The sequence below is a fragment of the Corylus avellana genome, chromosome ca4 (genome assembly GCF_901000735.1).
Source record: "Corylus avellana chromosome ca4, CavTom2PMs-1.0".
In the NCBI taxonomy this organism is placed as follows: domain Eukaryota; kingdom Viridiplantae; phylum Streptophyta; class Magnoliopsida; order Fagales; family Betulaceae; genus Corylus; species Corylus avellana.
This window is the reverse complement of record NC_081544.1, coordinates 2,049,446-2,067,415: the sequence shown is the minus strand read 5'-3', so window position 1 is coordinate 2,067,415 and position 17,970 is coordinate 2,049,446. Positions and strand designations below refer to the sequence as shown.

Here is a 17,970-nt window from a genome sequence, read left to right as displayed (position 1 = left end):
CGGACCATTTCTCTCTCGCTCCAGCCGACCAATGAGCACTACTAGCCAGTTATGGACTCTCTCTTTTTGGGTTTATTTGATATTAATTTCACTATATTTTGTTAAATTGTTGTTATTTTGGTGTTTTCTTTGTGATCCAGTGTGGAATTGTGGTTCAGATCTAGGGTTCCGAAATGGTTCTTTCATCTTTGTAAAAATTTGAAAATTTTTGGCTTGTTTTGCTGGGTTTTTACTATTTTAGTGTTTGGCTCTGTTTGGTTGCTGAGAAAATGTGTTTGGCTCTATTTGTTTCTCTCTTTTTGTACTCGGGGTTGTAAACCATTTGTAGAGGAAGATTAGTTTAGTTTTTTTTCTTCATTTCTGAGTAATTGCATCATTTGTATGATTAGGTTTATCTGGAGTAATGAAGATGAGTTTAGATTATTTCAATTTTAACTTTTTTTCCCCATATTCTGCATATTTGTTGATAGACTTTCAGAGTGACGAAAACGAGCACCCTTCTAATAAGTCTTGGGATTTTGTTAAAAATGGGCCAACTTATGAAAAAAAAAAAAAGGCTTATTTTAGGCCCAATACCTAAAATAAGCCCAAAAAATAATTTTCTTAAAAATTGATTATTGGATCGGGTACAAACCGGAACCGGCCGGTAACCAAGACCCCGGTTAATCGTGACCCGGTTCCCGGTTCCTGGTTCCAGTTGCCCAAAACCAATAACCGGGGTACCAAGATTTCGGTCCCTGGTTTTGGCCAAAAAGGGAAAAACCAGACTGGGTTGACACCCCTAGCTATGGGTGTTAGTGAGGTATAATCCTTAACCTTTTCTTGTGGTTTATGTTTAACCCATGGGATTAGAAGCTTGAAAACATATGGGTTTGTGAGAAATTGATTAGGTCCAAAAATTAGGGTTCATACATTGGATTTTGGGGATTTTGTTATCATGTTGAAATCTCTAGTTCCTCTTATGATTTTAGTTCTACTCATTAGATTTGAAGCTTGAAATCTTGATGAGTTGTGGGATTTGTGATTAGTTTAGGAATTATGATATTTTTAGTATGTAGCTAAATCCTTAAAACTAATGTGGGGCTTTCGTGTATATTGGATTTTTATACATTATTTAAGCTCTAGGTTGTTAGATTAATGGATTAAAAGTCCAATTTTATTATTTGTGGAAATGTGGGCATAAACCCTAATTTTGAAGTTTGAATTAAATTTGGGGCTTATAGTGTATGAATATTAGAATTGCTATTTGGAGGAGTTAATTATATTTAGAGTGTTAATTGACCATAGATTATTTTGGGATCCATAGAAGTTGGTGCTTATTGGGTTTAAGTGCTAATATGTCATATGATAATTACAGTGATTGTTGTAAATGTTTCTAAGCATTTTATATTGCAAGTAAGTTGCTAAATTAAATGGCTTAGGAAGAGAGTGATAATATGGCTAGATAACCTTCTTAGGCTGTTAATTGTTGTCGGATGATTCTAAAGTAATAAGACTATTATAACCTTGGTGTTTTAGTGTAAAGCAATTTATTAGAATAAGGCCTTAGTTGAGTTGATTATTAGAATTTTATGGGGGGCATATAAATCAAGCATGGTGGAGTTTGATGTCACTATAATGTGTTTGGTTAAGGATAGACAATGGTGGGATAGAGATTGGAGTTAAGATCCTTAGCAACTAAATCAAGCATGGTGGAGTTTGATGTCACTATAATGTGTTTGGTTAAGGATAGACAATGGTGGGATAGAGATTGGAGTTGAGATCCTTAGCAACTAAAGTGATGTATGATTGAAGCTTGTAAACGAATTAATGACAAAGGTACTTTTTACCTCCGTTGTAGGAATTGTGAGTTGGATGCGGATTCAAAATAAGGATATGCGATGCCAAGTAATGGGACACAACACTAAAAACCCAACAGATTTTATTATAAAATTTTGAAAAAATGTTGGGGATTTTATAAATCATCTACTTACATGATTTGAAATTGCACTTCCTTTCATATTTTAATAACAAGTTTTATTCAATTATATGTCATGGTTTAAGAATTCTACGTATTACAATTACTTCATTTTTATAAGTTATGCATGAATACGATTATGAATGAAAGAAGCTCACACGGTTTCATGGTATATTATACAATTAGAGATGAGCTTACAAGATCATATGAACTATTACATGTGCATTCATGTTTATAAATGTTTAACCCGAGACACTGCTATAGTCACGAACAGTACCAAATTGCATGGGTAGCATGGCAAGCACATTGAAGGATAGTTATGAGAAGGTGTGTGCTATCGGCTAGGCGACCTTCACCTAGGGGAAATTTCCAACCAGGTAGCTCTCCCCTATGACGACAGGATGGGCCTATGGGTTCTTCGGGGTAAGCCAACATGCGCCGCTCATGGTAAAATTGCGGTTATGGGTCAAAGGGTAAAATAACTATTTTGAAAGAAAAGTAAAAGGAAGTGCTTACTCATTTTATAACTAGCTATTCTTGATTTAATTGTGAATCGTTTTATTAATTATTGTTTTGCATGACTGAGATTATGGCATAAAAATCCGCATAGTATGTTTTATAGCATCTTGGTGTTGTGGTTACTTACTGAGTTGTTGAACTCACCCCTTCCCGCTATAAATCGTTTTCAGATTGCCATATATATCGTAGTACTGAGTACAGGGGTGCCGGTGGGCCTCTTAGTTGTTAAAGACCCGATTATCTGGCCCAATGGCTGAGACACTTGGACTTATTGCTTTGTGGACTAGTAGGAGAAGTAGCAGTAGAAGTGTCTGGGACTCCATTCTATAGACTAAACCACTTGGGACAAGCATAGATTGTGTAACTTTATTGCTTAAGAGATTATTGAATACTAGCACATTATGTGGTTGTGATTTCATAATGAGAGTTTATAATACTTTGGTGATGTTATGTTTTTGTGGTGAACATATGGTAGGAGAAATTTCTATTTTTAATAAGAATATTGAAAAACTCTAAATAGACAAATATTACAATTTTATGCATAATTAACGGATATTTAAATCTAAGGAAACAATCACAAAAAACAAGTAAAATCAAACACAAAGATTTTGGTGACGAAGAGGAAACCTTTTAGAAAACGTTCTAAAAGTAAAACCTCTCCGAGGCAGCAAACTCAGGAAATCACTATCAAAAGATTATCCAGAGATTACAGACACTAGAAACACTTACAACCCTTTGCAAGACCTTGGCTCTGTAAGATCGACAAGCCTCCAACTTGTCTCCTCGCTCACAATCTTTTTCAATGTGATTCTCCTTTATCAGATCCTTCAGATAGACTTCAATTAAGCACACAATCAAAACTAACAAAAATCCTCTAAGAGGAATCAATTTGGCTCACAACAAAATAATCACTCAAGCACAACCTCACACGAACTCTTTGGGGGTGAAAATTCGTGCCACTCTCTTTTATAATGATATATATATATAGATATCAGTACATCAAACACTAGACCTGGGCCCACTAAAAACATGTTTTTAGGCAAAATAGGTACGGGGTGTCCGGACAGGTTAATGGGCTGTCCGGACATGGCCTTGCGGAGCAAAAATGGAGTTTCTGGAAATGCGGTCCGGACCGGGAGAAGGCATGTCCAAACCGGGCAAGCAATCAGCATTCTGGAAATGCTGTCCAGTCTCGATCAACAGCTCCGATCGATGGGTGTTTGTGGTCTGATTGAGCTGAAATTTTGCAGGGACATTCATAACAGATGAATCTACATTATGAATGGTGGAGATTGGATTCTGAGCATTCTATATCAATGTTTGAGCCCATGAACTACAGCCTCTGCATTTTGGAAATGAATTAAGCCAACACAAGAACTAACAAACTCCCCCTTTGGCAATTCAGTGACAAAACCAAAATGCCGAGCCAATCCCATCATCTCCCCATATTTACTCCCCCTTTTTGTCACAGAATGACAAAAGGTCTTCATGTTTCCTGAAATACTTCACAAAATACATCAAAGCATATGTGGAACAAGAAGACATAAATAAAACTCATGAAAAAAAATGACGTAGAATGCGTGATCATAAAGAAACATCAGCAAAACTCCCCCTCAATGTATGACTCAATTAACAACAAGAAACTAGAAATGCAAAACATGTTTCTCCCCCTCAAAAGTCAAAAGAATACACATGACATACACATCAATGACTCATGTATTGCACAATGAATACCCCAAACATGCTCCAAATATGCAAAATATACGTGAAACTAGAAATGGCAAGAAACTCATATTGCTTAACCCAAGCAAAGAAAAATGTTTCATTCAACCCATGCTTGTGTGGTGTGTGTGTAAGCGATCCAAAGAGAAAAATTTTCAACTTACAAAATGAGGAGAAAGTTTCACCACCATGAGGTTTTAACAAGTATATCAAATCAAAAGTCGAACCTTATCATGCTAGGGCCTAGCCACTCTCATCCTATACATTTATCTTTGTAAAATATTTTGCACAAGTTTGACACAGTGAAATAAATTCCTTTTGGAATATGATCTTTTGATTTTATTTGTTTCACTATTTTGTTTATTTTTCTCTTTGAGAAACTGTCCTTAAACTTTTGGTGCTTATCACAAAAGAGAAAGCAGGAATTTTTAAGCCATAGGTTCAACTAGCATATGGTCAATTTGAAGAATATGACTAGTCAAAAACCTCATATGGTTACCTAACAGACCTCATAAATAAAGTGAAACAAAACCTCAATTTAAGCTTAACTGTGCACAAGAGATAAAGCATAGGCAAAATGTACCACATAAGCTCAAGCTTTAGGTAACCACAAAAACAAGTCCATTGACACAAATTTTCATCTCATGCATATTAAGAACATTCCAAGACGCAAGGAATTAAATTCATAAAAACCAACATGAAAAATTAATGAACTATCTAGGTGCATAAAACAAAATAAAGAGAAGAAAAAAAAAAAAAACAACCAAAGTAAAATAATTTTGTCTTTTTGTTATTTTTCACAAAAGAAATGCACACAAACAAAATACAATTTCAAAACAAAATAAAACAAAAATGCAATGAAAAACAAAAAACAACATGCTATAAGATATGCAAAGATATGCAAGAAAATCAATCCTAGGCATGTGGGTGACTCACCTAACATAAGGTGAGATTATCACCACTCCCCCTCAAGGGGTGAATGGTATCATCCTTCCTAACCCAAACTTGAGAAATCTTAGGTCTAGACTTATGCCTTTGCTCAAACTTATCTAACCTAAATAGCACTTCTCTCATCATTATGACCAAACCCTCACTTTCTTTCCTAGAATAGGAATTTTCATTTATATGCACATGAGGTTTCAAATTAAAACAGTGAGGTCGAATGTGACCCACTTTGCCACAGTGATGACATGTAGGGACAAACCTTTGAGAAGGTAATTTCCTATGAGGATGCATGACTCTAGGTGTAGGGTAGGATGCATAAGGCTCAATGTAGATTTTCTTACCTTTCTTACCTTGAGGAGTCAGAGCAACTACTTGCTTTTCTTCACTTGAAGATTCTTCTACTTTCACTGGTTTAACAAAAACAGTCTTTGAAGTAGAGGCACGGTTAGAAGACAAAGAAGCAGTTTTATCAAATCCAAAGCTAGATCTGTCGCTAGAATGCTTTTGAATATGCAAAATTTTATCAAGCTTTTCACTCGAAAATTTACTTAAGTGATTTCTAGATGCAATCAGATCATTTTGAAGGGATTTGTTATTAGTAATTAATACATGATTTTCAGATTTGAGAGTATTGCAAACAGCATGTGAATTACTCAAAGATTTCAACAAATTATTCCTTCCAAGCTCAAGATTCTTAAAATCCTTAACAATTTTCAAGTTAGTATTTCTAAGCATAGAAAACTTTTCCATTAAATTGTTAAAGGAGTTTTGAAGATCATTAACCCTATTTGATTCATTATTAGAGGCAGACTGAACATTTGATTGATTAGAATCATCAGAATCATAGGATGCAACAAAAGCCATATAATTAGGAGTGTCTTCCTCATCGGTGTCACTCAAGGTAATATTGAAGGCTTTTTGGTCTTTTAGCTTATTACTCTTGAGATTAGCACAATCATTGCAAACATGACCATAACCAGAACAATCATAACATTTTGGACCACGTGGGTCTCTTTCATTTCTTTCCTGAGTACTTCCTTTTTGTTTTCCAAATCTCTTGGAAATTCTATGTTCATTCTTATAAAACTTTCTAGCTATCAAGGCAAGTTCCTCATCATCTGGTGATTCCTCATCAGAGTTCTTCCTAAGAGTTCTAAGGGCAAGATCCTTATTTTTCCTAGGTTGAGGCAAAGAAAACTCATAAGTCTGAAGGGCACCAACTAACTCTTCTATCCTCATGGTTTCCAGATTAGTGCATGACTCAATGGCTGTTACCTTCATTCTGAATCTTTTAGGGAGTGATCTCATGACCTTTCTAATAATCTTAGTGTCAGAAACTTTCTTTCCTAGATTTATCATGGAATTTCTAATTTCACTAAGTTTACCAAAGAAATCGTTAAATGTCTCATCCTCTAACATTTTAATTTCCTCAAACTTAGAAACTAACATTTGAAGTTTTGAAGCTTTAACAAGATTTGTTCCTTCATAAGTAGTTTCTAGGATCTCCCATGCATCTTTGGCACTATCACAATTTGAAATTTTGGAGAACTCAGTTTGTGAAATTGCCAAGTATAGAGCATTTTCATAGCTTTGTCATTCGCCATACGAGTTTGTTTTTCATCATTAGACCATTCAGCTGTCGGCTTATCTGGAGCTTTAAATCCATATTCAATGACATGCCAAACGTCTATAGATTTTAAGAAAAATCTCATACGGGACTTCCAATAGCCATAATTTGATCCATCAAAATTAGGCACAGTGTTAAGGGTTTGAGATATCTTAAACAAGAAACAAAGATCACACTCGGGACTTTAATCCTTCACAGAGTGAACCCGCTCTGATACCAATTGAAAAACTCTAAACAGACAAATATCACAATTTTATGTGGAATTAACGGATATTTAAATCTAAGCAAACAATCACCAAAAACAAACAAAATCAAACACAAAGATTTTGGTGACGAAGAGGAAACCTTTTAGAAGACATTCTAAAAGTAAAACCTCTCCGAGGCAGCCAAACCAAGGAAATCACTATCAAAAGATTATCCAGAGATTACAGACACTAGAAACACTTACAACTTTTTGCAAGACCTTGGCTCTGTAAGATCGACAAGCCTCCAAGTTGTCTCCTCGCTCACAATCTTCTTCAACGTGATTCTCCTTTATCGGACCCTTTCGGTAGACTTTAATTAAGCACACAATCAAAACTAACAAAAATCCTCTAAGAGAAATCAATTTGGCTTACAACAAAATAATCACTCAAGCACAGCCTCACACGAACTCTCTGGGGTGAAAATTCGTGCCATACTCTTTTATAATGATGTATATATATCAGTACATCAAACCTTAGACATGGGCCCACTAAAAACATGTTTTTGGGCATAATAGGTACGGGGTGTCCGGGCAGGTTAATGGGCTGTCCAGACATGGCCTTACGGAGCAAAAATGGAGTTTCTGGAAATGCGGTCCGGACCCGGGGAAGGCATGTCCGGACCGAGCATGCAATCAGCATTCTAGAAATGCTGTCTAGTCTTGATCAACAGCTCCGATCGATGGGCGTTTGTAGTCCGATTGAGCTGATATTTTGTAGAGACGTTCAAAACACATGAATTTACATTATGAACGGTGGAGATTGGATTATGAGCATTCTATATCAGTGTTTGAACCTGTGAACAGTAGCCTCTGCATTTTGGAAATTGAAAAACGCTATGTTGACTCCAAAAACTTGTTTATCACAATTTATGCGGAATTATTATTATGAAGCAATAAACAATTTAATCACCCAAAATATATAAAGCAATAAAGAGACAGACACAGATATTTTGGTTACGAAGAGGAAACCTTTTAGAAACCAATCTAAAAGTAAAACCTCTCCGGGGCAGCCAAACCCAGGAAATCACTATCAAAAGATTATCCAGAGATTACAGACACTAGGAACACTTACAACCCTTTGCAAGACCTTGGCTCTGTAAGATCGACAAGCCTACAACTCGTCTCCGCGCTCACAATCTTCTTCAACGTGATTCTCCTTTACCGGACCCTTCCGATAGACTTCTCAACCGTAGATTTATCAAAGGAATAATTAAAACTCTAAGAGATTCACTTTAACGCTCACCACATATGATCTCTCTTAGCACAGCCTCCGACGAACTCTCTGGGGGTGAAAATTCATACTTCTATCTTCTATAATGATGTATATATACCCCCGACAAAACCCTAGACTTAAACCACTTAAAATCACGTTTTTGGGCCTCAAACTTACGGGGTGTCCGGACATGTTAATGGGCTGTCCGGACACGGCTTTGCGGAGCAAAATTTGAGTTTCTGGAAATGAGGTCCGGACCCGGGGAAGGCATGTCCGGACATGGGTGAAACAGCATTCTGGAAATGCTGTCCAGTCTTGATCAACAGCCCCGATCGATAGGCGTTTGTGGTCCGATTGAGCTGAAATTTTGCAGGGACGTTCATAACACATGAATCTACATTATGAACGGTGGAGATTGGATTCTGAGCATTCTATATCAGTGTTTGAGCTCGTGAACAGTAGCCTCTGCATTTTGGAACTGAATTAAGCCAACACAAAAACTAACAAACTCCCCCTTTGGCAATTCAGTGACAAAACCAAAATGTCGAGCCAATCCCATCATCTCCCCATATTTACTCCCCCTTTTTGTCACAGAATGACAAAAGGTTTTCATGTTTCCTGAAACACTTCACAAAATACATCAAGGCATATGTGGAACAAGAAGACATAAATAAAACTCATGATAAAAAAATGACGTAGAATGCGTGATTATAAATAAACATCAGCAAAACTCCCCCTCAATGTATGACTCAATTAACAACAAGAAACTGGAAATGCAAAACATGTTTCTCCCCTTTAAAAGTTAAAAGAACACACATGATAACACATCAATGACTCATGTATTGCACAATAAATATCCAAACATGCTCCAAATATGCAAAATATACATGAGACTAGAAATGGCTAGAAACTCATATTGCTTAACCCAAGCCAAGAAAATGTTCCATTCAACCTATGCTTGTGTGGTGTGTGGGTAAGCCATCCAAAGAGAAAAATTTTCAACTTACAAAATGAGGAGAAAGTTTCACCACCATGAGGTTTTGACAAGTATATCAAATCAAAAGTCAAACCTTATCATACTAGGGCCTAGCCACTCTCATCCTATACATTTCTCTTTGTAAAATATTTTGCACAAGTTTGACACAGTGAAATAAATTCCTTTTGGAATATGATCTTTTGATTTTATTTGTTTCACTATTTTGTTTATTTTTCTCTTTGAGAAAGTGTCCTTAAACTTTTGGTGCTTATCACAAAAGAGAAAGCAGGAATTTTTAAGCCCTAGGTTCAACTAGCATATGGTCAATTTGAAAAATATGACTAGTCAAAAACCTCATATGGTTACCTAACAGACCTCATAAATAAAGTGAAACAAAGCCTCAATTTAAGCTTAAATGTGCACAAAAGATAAAGCATAGGCAAAATGTACCACATAAGCTCAGGCTTTAGGTAACCACAAAAACAAGTCCATTGACACAAATTTTCATCTCATGCATATTAAGAACATTCCAAGACGTAAGGAATTAAATCCATAAAAAGCAACATGAGAAATTAATGGACTATCTAGGTGCATAAGACAAAAGAAAGAAAAGGAAACAATCAAAGTAACATATTTTTGTCTTTTTGAAATTTTTCACAAAAGAAATGCACAAAAAAAAAACAAATGCAAAACAAAGAAAAATGCAATGCAAAACAAAACAACATGCTTGAATTGAGATTACAACAGGCAAGACATGAATGTCCTTTAGCATTAAACTTTCATCACATCTTATAGGTCCCACTACAAAATAATGATTTGGTTTAATAACTACTTCTAGGTCTTCACAAGACATTACACATTCCTGAACATTTGATTAGCAAGTAGACAAAAATCTTGGTGGTCCGCACACAACATCTCATCTATAAGCTTTTCAAAGATCATGATATATGAATTTCTTGAAAAATCCTTTATGAATATGCCTCAAAACATGAATCTCAAAACAATCATGTATATACTCTTCATACAGAAAGTGTAACAACAAAAACAATGCAGTGCATAAACAATAAAGCAAAAACAAAAAAAATGCAATGCAAAAAAAAAACAACATGCTCTAGGATATTACAAAATAAGCAAAACAATCAATCCTAGGCATGTTATTGACTCACCTAACTTTAGGTGAGATCACTACCACTCCCCCTCAATGGGTGAATGGTATCATCCTTCCTAACCCACACTTGAGAAATCTTAGGTCTAGACTTATGACTTTGCTCAAACTTATCTAGCCTAGATAGCACTTCTCTCATCATTATGACCAAACCCTCACTTTCTTTCCTAGAATAGGAATTTTCACTTTTATGCTTATGGGATTTCAAATCAAAACACTTTGGTCGAATATGACCAACCTTTCCACAATGATGACAAGTGGGCACAAACCTTTTAGAAGGTAATTTTCTATGAGGATGCATGACTCTAAGCTTAGGGTAAGATGCATGATGCTTAACATAAATTTTCTTACCTTTCTTACCATGGAGAGTCGGAGCAGCTGCCGCTTTTCTTTTCACCACAGAGTCTTCTACTTTTTCTGATTTAACAAATATTATCTCGGAAGTAGAATCATTGTTAGAAGACAAAGCAACATGACAATCAAAACTTAACTCAGATTTATCACAATCAGAATTCTGAGTATGTAACATATTCTCAAGGGAATTGCTAGAGAATTTTTCCAATTGAGTTTTTGACTCTTTTAATTTATTCTCTAACAAATCAACTTTAGAACCTAAAACAGAATTTTCAGATTTTAAAGAATCAATTAAAGCATGTGATTCAGACAATTTAGTAACAATAGATTCATTCACATGCTTAAGATCTTGAAACTCCCCCAAACAATTTGTGTATTGATGTCTCAAAAGAGTGAATTTTTCCAACAAATTGTTGAAGGAGTTTATAAGATCATATTCCCCTTGAGAAGTATTCATAGCAAACAGGAGTCAACAGATCTCACTCAAGAATTTAATCCAAACAGAGTGAACCCGCTCTGATACCAATTGAAAAACGCTATGTCGACTCCAAAAACTTGTTTATCACAATTTATGCGGAATTATTATTATGAAGCAATAAACAATTTAATCACCCAAAATATATAAAGCAATAAAGAGGCAGACACAGATATTTTGGTTACGAAGAGGAAACCTTTTAGAAACCGATCTAAAAGTAAAACCTCTCCGGGGCAGCCAAACCCAGGAAATCACTATCAAAAGATTATCTAGAGATTACAGACACTAGGAACACTTACAACCCTTTGCAAGACCTTGACTCTGTAAGATCGACAAGCCTACAACTCGTCTCCGCGCTCACAATCTTCTTCAACGTGATTCTCCTTTACCGGACCCTTCCGATAGACTTCTCAACCGTAGATTTATCAAAGGAATAATTAAAACTCTAAGAGATTCACTTTAACGCTCACCACATATGATCTCTCTTAGCACAGCCTCCGACGAACTCTCTGGGGGTGAAAATTCGTACTTCTATCTTCTATAATGATGTATATATACCCCCGACAAAACCCTAGACTTAAACCACTTAAAATCACGTTTTTGGGCCTCAAACTTACGGGGTGTCCGGACATGTTAATGGGCTGTCCGGACACGGCTTTGCGGAGCAAAATTTGAGTTTCTGGAAATGAGGTCCGGACCCGGGGAAGGCATGTCCGGACATGGGTGAAACAGCATTCTGGAAATGCTGTCCAGTCTTGATCAACAGCCCGATCGATGGGCGTTTGTGGTCCGATTGAGCTGAAATTTTGCAGGGACGTTCATAACACATGAGTCTACATTATGAACGGTGGAGATTGGATTCTGAGCATTCTATATCAGTGTTTGAGCCCATGAACAGTAGCATCTGCATTTTGGAACTGAATTAGTTTCACCATTGCATCCAACACGCAGAATCACCCCATGTCTGTACGCTCCCTTGACTTTCTTCCTTACTTTTTTTTTTTGGTATCTACTCATTCGTTCAATTCATTCATCGTTAGGGCTTTGTGGCGAAGCCGGAGACCGCTGCAGACGGGTCTGCGAATTTCATGATCTGGCAGTGTATCATCCCTGGCAAGCCTGGGGCGAGTCCCTTTATTTATTTTCTTCTTGATGCTATTGTGCAATTTGGGAACTTTGCAAGTTTGACGAATATCCCATTAATGCAAATTGTAAAGAAAGGGTTGTGAAATTTCTTTATTTACTGGGTGCTTATATTGGTGATGATATAATATTTGATTTCTTGTCCACCTTTCGTCCGTTGCTTTTTGTTAGTTTTAATTTTTTGAGCTTTCACTAAGTGCAATGTTCCTTCTAATTCTTAATTTTGAATTACATCCTATGGTGTTTTGACATGATCGCAAGAGAGTTGGTTTGGTGAACTTGTCTTGTGGGACAAAGATTAGTAAATGCACACATATATAACAAGGACATGGGAGTGATATGCTTTAGGTAATCTAGCTTGCAAAAGGATATATGGATGTGGGTCGAGTACTAATGGAGATTGGATGGCAATAGCATGATGGCCTCTGATGTGAGAAAATACACGCTTTTGGATAGATTTGATTTGTGAAGCATAATTTTTGTAGCCGACCCAAATAGTTAAACAAGGGTTTTTGTTGATTCCATGATAATGGGTATTCATTTTTATTGAGACAATATTCAATAGGATGCATAACGAACCACCTGATCCTGATAAGAATCACCACCGTAGCAGCAATAGCAAGAAGATAAATGCAGATAAGAAGGCAACAATTCAAACTCAAGATGAAGTTAAACCAAATTCAAATGATGAAGATATGATTAGATAAAAATTGTTTTTTTTTTTTTTTTTTTTTTTTATAGGTAATCAGGCAACTTTATAAAAAATGTGATGTACACGTTTTATAAAAACCAATAACATTCATAGGAATCAATTCAAATCATTCTTAAACTAAAACCCTTTATGGTATCGTAGCGCGCCTACTAAATGTCAATTTTTTTTTTCTTCCTCCTTTTCTATCCTCTGTTTCTTTGTGGTTTTTCTTCAAAACACCTTACCTGCTATTTCTCATGATTCGTTCCTTGGATCATGTCCAGAGTCCCCTCTTGATCATTGTCCAGTTCTTCCAACTGCACCAGTGCATCCAATGCACACCAGAGCTTGAAATAAGAACGTCAAACCAAAGCCAATGTTTGATGGCTTCATACAGTACCCTAAGCCAAAGGCTCTCACTGTCTCCACTTCAGGTCCCTCCTCCATTGAGCCCACCTCTTTTGTTTTTTTTCAGCTTCCAAGCATTCTGAATGGCGACAGGCCATGAATGAAGAATTTGTGGCCCTCATGCAAAATGGAACTTGGAATCTTGTGCCTCCACGGCCTAACATGAATTTGGTGGGTTGTAAGTGGGTTTTTCGAATAAAATGAAGTGCTGATGGTTTTCATCAACAAGAAGGATGATTATGAGGAGACCTATAGTCCTGTTGTTAAACCGGTTCCTATTCAATTGGTATTGTCCCTTGCCATTTTTTCAAACTGGCTCATTCGTCAACTTGATGTCAAGAATGCTTTTCTTCATGGAGTCATTGAAGAAAATGTTTTCATGACTCATCCCCGGGCTTTGCTCACCCATCTTTCCCTGATCCTGTATTTACAGCAGGCACTTTATGGCCTTAAACAAGTTCCTCAGGCTTGGTTTTCACGGCTGAGCACTCAACTTTTGGAATTGGGATTTCTTGGGCTCTAAATTAGACACCTCTCTGGTTGTGTACAACAATGGCTGGTCTCCGATATACATTTTAATCTATGTTTATATATTTTTAACTGGGCCCGATTCTTTGTCAATCTTAGCTTATTTGCAATCTATAGAAGGAAATTGCCTTGAAGGATCTGGGGACTCTTCATTATTTCCTTGGTGTTGAGGCGTTATTTGATCAGCAAGGCCTTTTTCCATCCCAACGCAGCTACATCACCAAGGTGCTGCGTCAAAGTAACATGCTTGGTGCTAAGGGGGTTTCTTCTCTCATGTCATCATCAACATCACTCTCTCAATTCACGAGTGAATATTTTTTTGATGAGACACTCTATAATAGTGTCGTTGGATTTCTTCACTATGTTGCAATCACAATGCTTGACATTGCATTCGCTGTAGGACAGAATGCCAATTCATGCATCGCCCAACAACACTTAGTTGGAGTGCACAAAAATGCATTTTGCATTATTTAAAACAAACTGTGAATCATTCATGGTTTCTTCATGCAACCGTCGAAACTCCACATGTCATCTTCAAGCCTTTTCTAATGCAGACTAAGCTGGTTTCCTAGATGACCTTTGCTCAACCAGCGGTTATTGTTTATTCTTTGGCATAATCTCATTTCATGGAGTTCTTCTAAACAAAAACCGTTTCCCACTTCAGCACTGAGGCTGGATGCATGGCCGTTGAGGTTTCCCTTCCTCAATCACCGGTGCTCTGGTGTGACAACATAGGTGCAGCCTACCACACGGAAAATCCTCTATTCCATGCATGAAGGAAGCACATTTCCATTGATTATCACTTTGTGCGAGATCAAGTCTCCTCTCGGGTGCTAACTATTCGATTTATTTCCTCAAAGGACCAGATTGCCGATACACTTACTAAACCATCGCCAACGGCCACTTCTCTTAACCTCCCGTTTGATGTTGAGGGGTGTATTGAGACAATATCCAATACGATGGATAACGAACCACCTGATCCTAATAAGGATCACCACCGTAGCAGCAACAGCAAGAAGAAAAATGCAGATCAAAAGGCAGCAGTTCAAACTCAAGATGAAGATAAACCAAATTCAAATGATGAAGATACGATTAGATAACAATTGTCTATTTGTAACAACTGTCAATATGATGTACACGTTCTATAAATACCAATACAGAGCTCCCATAACATTCTTGGGAATCAATTCAAATCATTCTTAAACTAAAACTCTTTAATTTGTTTACACCGTTTTTATTTAAAATAGGATTCCTTTGCTTTTTTGGAAGGTGGATTTCTACCAGCAAGCTCTAGTACCATTACTATCTGAAGAGTTTCCAAAGTAAGCTTGGGTTTGGTGGTTGGGAGTTTCAGTAAGTCGGTAAAACTGGGACTGGATATGTTTCAGAAGCTGGACATCATGGTGTTCTCGACAATATAATGGAACTGTTTGAGATTATTTAGTACATGACAGGAAGTTATATGAGGACTTTTGCAGAGGTACTAGGGTTGAGATAAGGAACTAGAGGTGATGTAATTATGTGACAAACATTTCTATTGATACATTTTTTTTACTTTGAATGTTGAGGTTGTTAATGGTAATTATCAGGTTTTCCTTTTGTCTGAGGCTATGTGATTTAATGATTTTCCATTTCTATGGATTTAAAGGTTATTTCAAATGCTAAGTGAAAGCAAAGTAAAGGCTCTTCTAGCTTTTAGGAATCTAGAAGATTTAATTTGTTTGAAGTATAAGGCCGATATAATCTTATTGTGTAATTGCTTTGGTTTGATGCCTCATTTTTTTTTATAAATGCGTCTATCTTCCTGACATTGCAGACTGATTGGGAAGGGAGCTACTTTCCTCTTACCATCCAATTCAGTGAAGACTATCCTAGAAGGCCCCAGTGTGCAAGTTTCCACGAGGTTTCTTCCACCCAAATGTCTACCCCTCTGGAACTGTGTGTTTGTCAATCCTGAATGAGGAGAGTGTAAGTACTCAACATTGCCATTGCATGTATTTGCAGATTGTGTTTCTTAGTGCACACATTTGACTAAGAAAAATTGCAGTTGACTGATGATCTCTTGATATTGTTTTCAGGGGTGGAGACCCTGGATTACTGTAAAACAAATTCTAGTGGGTATTCAGGATTTACTGGACCAACCCAACCCTGCTGATCCAGCACAGGCCGATGGCTACCAGCTCTTGATCCAGGTTTTTCCAACCACAAATCTCTAATTCTAGACTTCTTGTCCAAAATTTTGAGTCTTGTTAATGTGGAATTGTTGCTTCTGTGGTCCCGTTTTGCAGGAACTAACTGAGTACAGAAGAAGGGTGCGGCAGCAGGCCAAGCAGTTTCCCCTTCTTGTCTAGCTTTATGCTTGCTTTTGCTGGATATGGTTAAATTATATATTTAACTGGTTCCAGATTAATTACATGCTTAAATCTCTTTCTATGATCGGACAACCTCATTAGAGGGATTCTCAGCTGTCTTTTACACATAGCTATAGGTTAGTTCCTTAAATGCATATCTTATAGTGGAGTTGCTGTTATTGCATTCCATTTTGGCTGAAATGGATAAAAAACTTCAATAGTCAGTTTTGTCACTGGCAAGTAAATTGAAACACTTGATTTCCTTGTTTTATTTTTGTAACATCCCACCCCAATGACACACAATATTGTCCGCTTTTGGCTCCCCCAAACTAGACTTCCCAGGAGGTCACCCATCCTGGTACTACTCCAGCAGAAGCACGCTTAACTGCAGAGTTCTGCTGGGATCATAACCATCACGGCTTTAAAATGCGTTGTTGTCATTAAGAGTGTAGTATACATTTAAGCACATCCTCATCTCCATACCCAAGCAATGTGTGACGTCACAATTTTACTCAACATTCTGGTCTATTCCACTCTATTCTATCCATTTCTGCGTGTGTTTGCTCATTTTAGCTTGATGTTTGTGTTTCAGCTTTGATATACTTTTGTTAAATTATGTTTTAGAATTTTTTTTAACTTCAAAAGTCAGTTTTGTCACTTATCAGAAAACAGAAACGTCATATTTGTCAGAAAGCAAGGCCTTTTTTCTTTTTCTTTTTTTCCTTCTGGTGTAGGCCTTAATAATTTGATTTGTGATTAAAAAATGCCAATTTAATGTAAAGTAAGCCATGGGATTATAATGGAGTTTCTTGGACTAGGTTTTCAAAAATAAAAAATAAAAATAAAAATAATCAAAGCTCTTAGCAATTCCTCAAGATGACGTGCAGCTAGGTGGGGGATTTGCTTGGGATTTTAATAAATCACCCTATGATAATTTGAACATCACCCCATTTGTCTCATTAACTTGAACCATTAAACTACATGCTATTTTTAGACATTAAGAAAATAAAATTTTTGGGGTAACTTCACTTTAAACCTCTAAATTACCATGCGATTTGACAAGTCTTTCTAAACTTTAAAACCTCTCAATTTGAACCCACAAACTTTCAATTGCATTCAATTTGAACCCATTCTTCAGATTTTAAACATTAAAAGTGAGATAATAACGTTTATACCCCTAATTGTTTTATAAAATTTCATACCCTATAGATATAGTTGGTAATTTTGAGAACACGAGTTACCAATTTCTCATTGTAAAACTGCACAGCAGACACTGACCATGTAACCATGGGCACTCCTGCAGCCACCCCTTCCAATATGGAATTCCACCCACAATGAGTCACAAGCCCTCCAATTTCTTCACGGTCAAGAATCAACACTTGGGGCGCCCAATCTCTTATGATTACTCCCTTTCCTTTCATTCTCTTCTCAAACCCTTCAGGCAGCCACTCTTTTTCTTCTTCTCCATAACTCTTTTTCTTTTTTCACAACCCAGATTAATAATTTGCACTTGGGACTCAGATTAATAATTTAATACCACATTTTATTTGGACCGTTCATTGCCTAGATCGTAACAACAAATAAAAACAAGAAATAAGGAGTGGCCGAAGGGTGCTAGGGTTGTCTCTAGGGGATGGTTCGGTCGCTCTCAT

At 36.7% G+C, this 17,970-nt stretch overlaps 1 pseudogene; it reads left to right on the top strand.

Annotated features, from left to right (window-relative positions):
* LOC132177213 (SUMO-conjugating enzyme SCE1-like) overlaps positions 1-16,318 on the top strand; it is a 16,727-nt pseudogene extending 409 nt beyond the window's left edge.
* Positions 16,319-17,970: the final 1,652 nt, after the last annotated feature.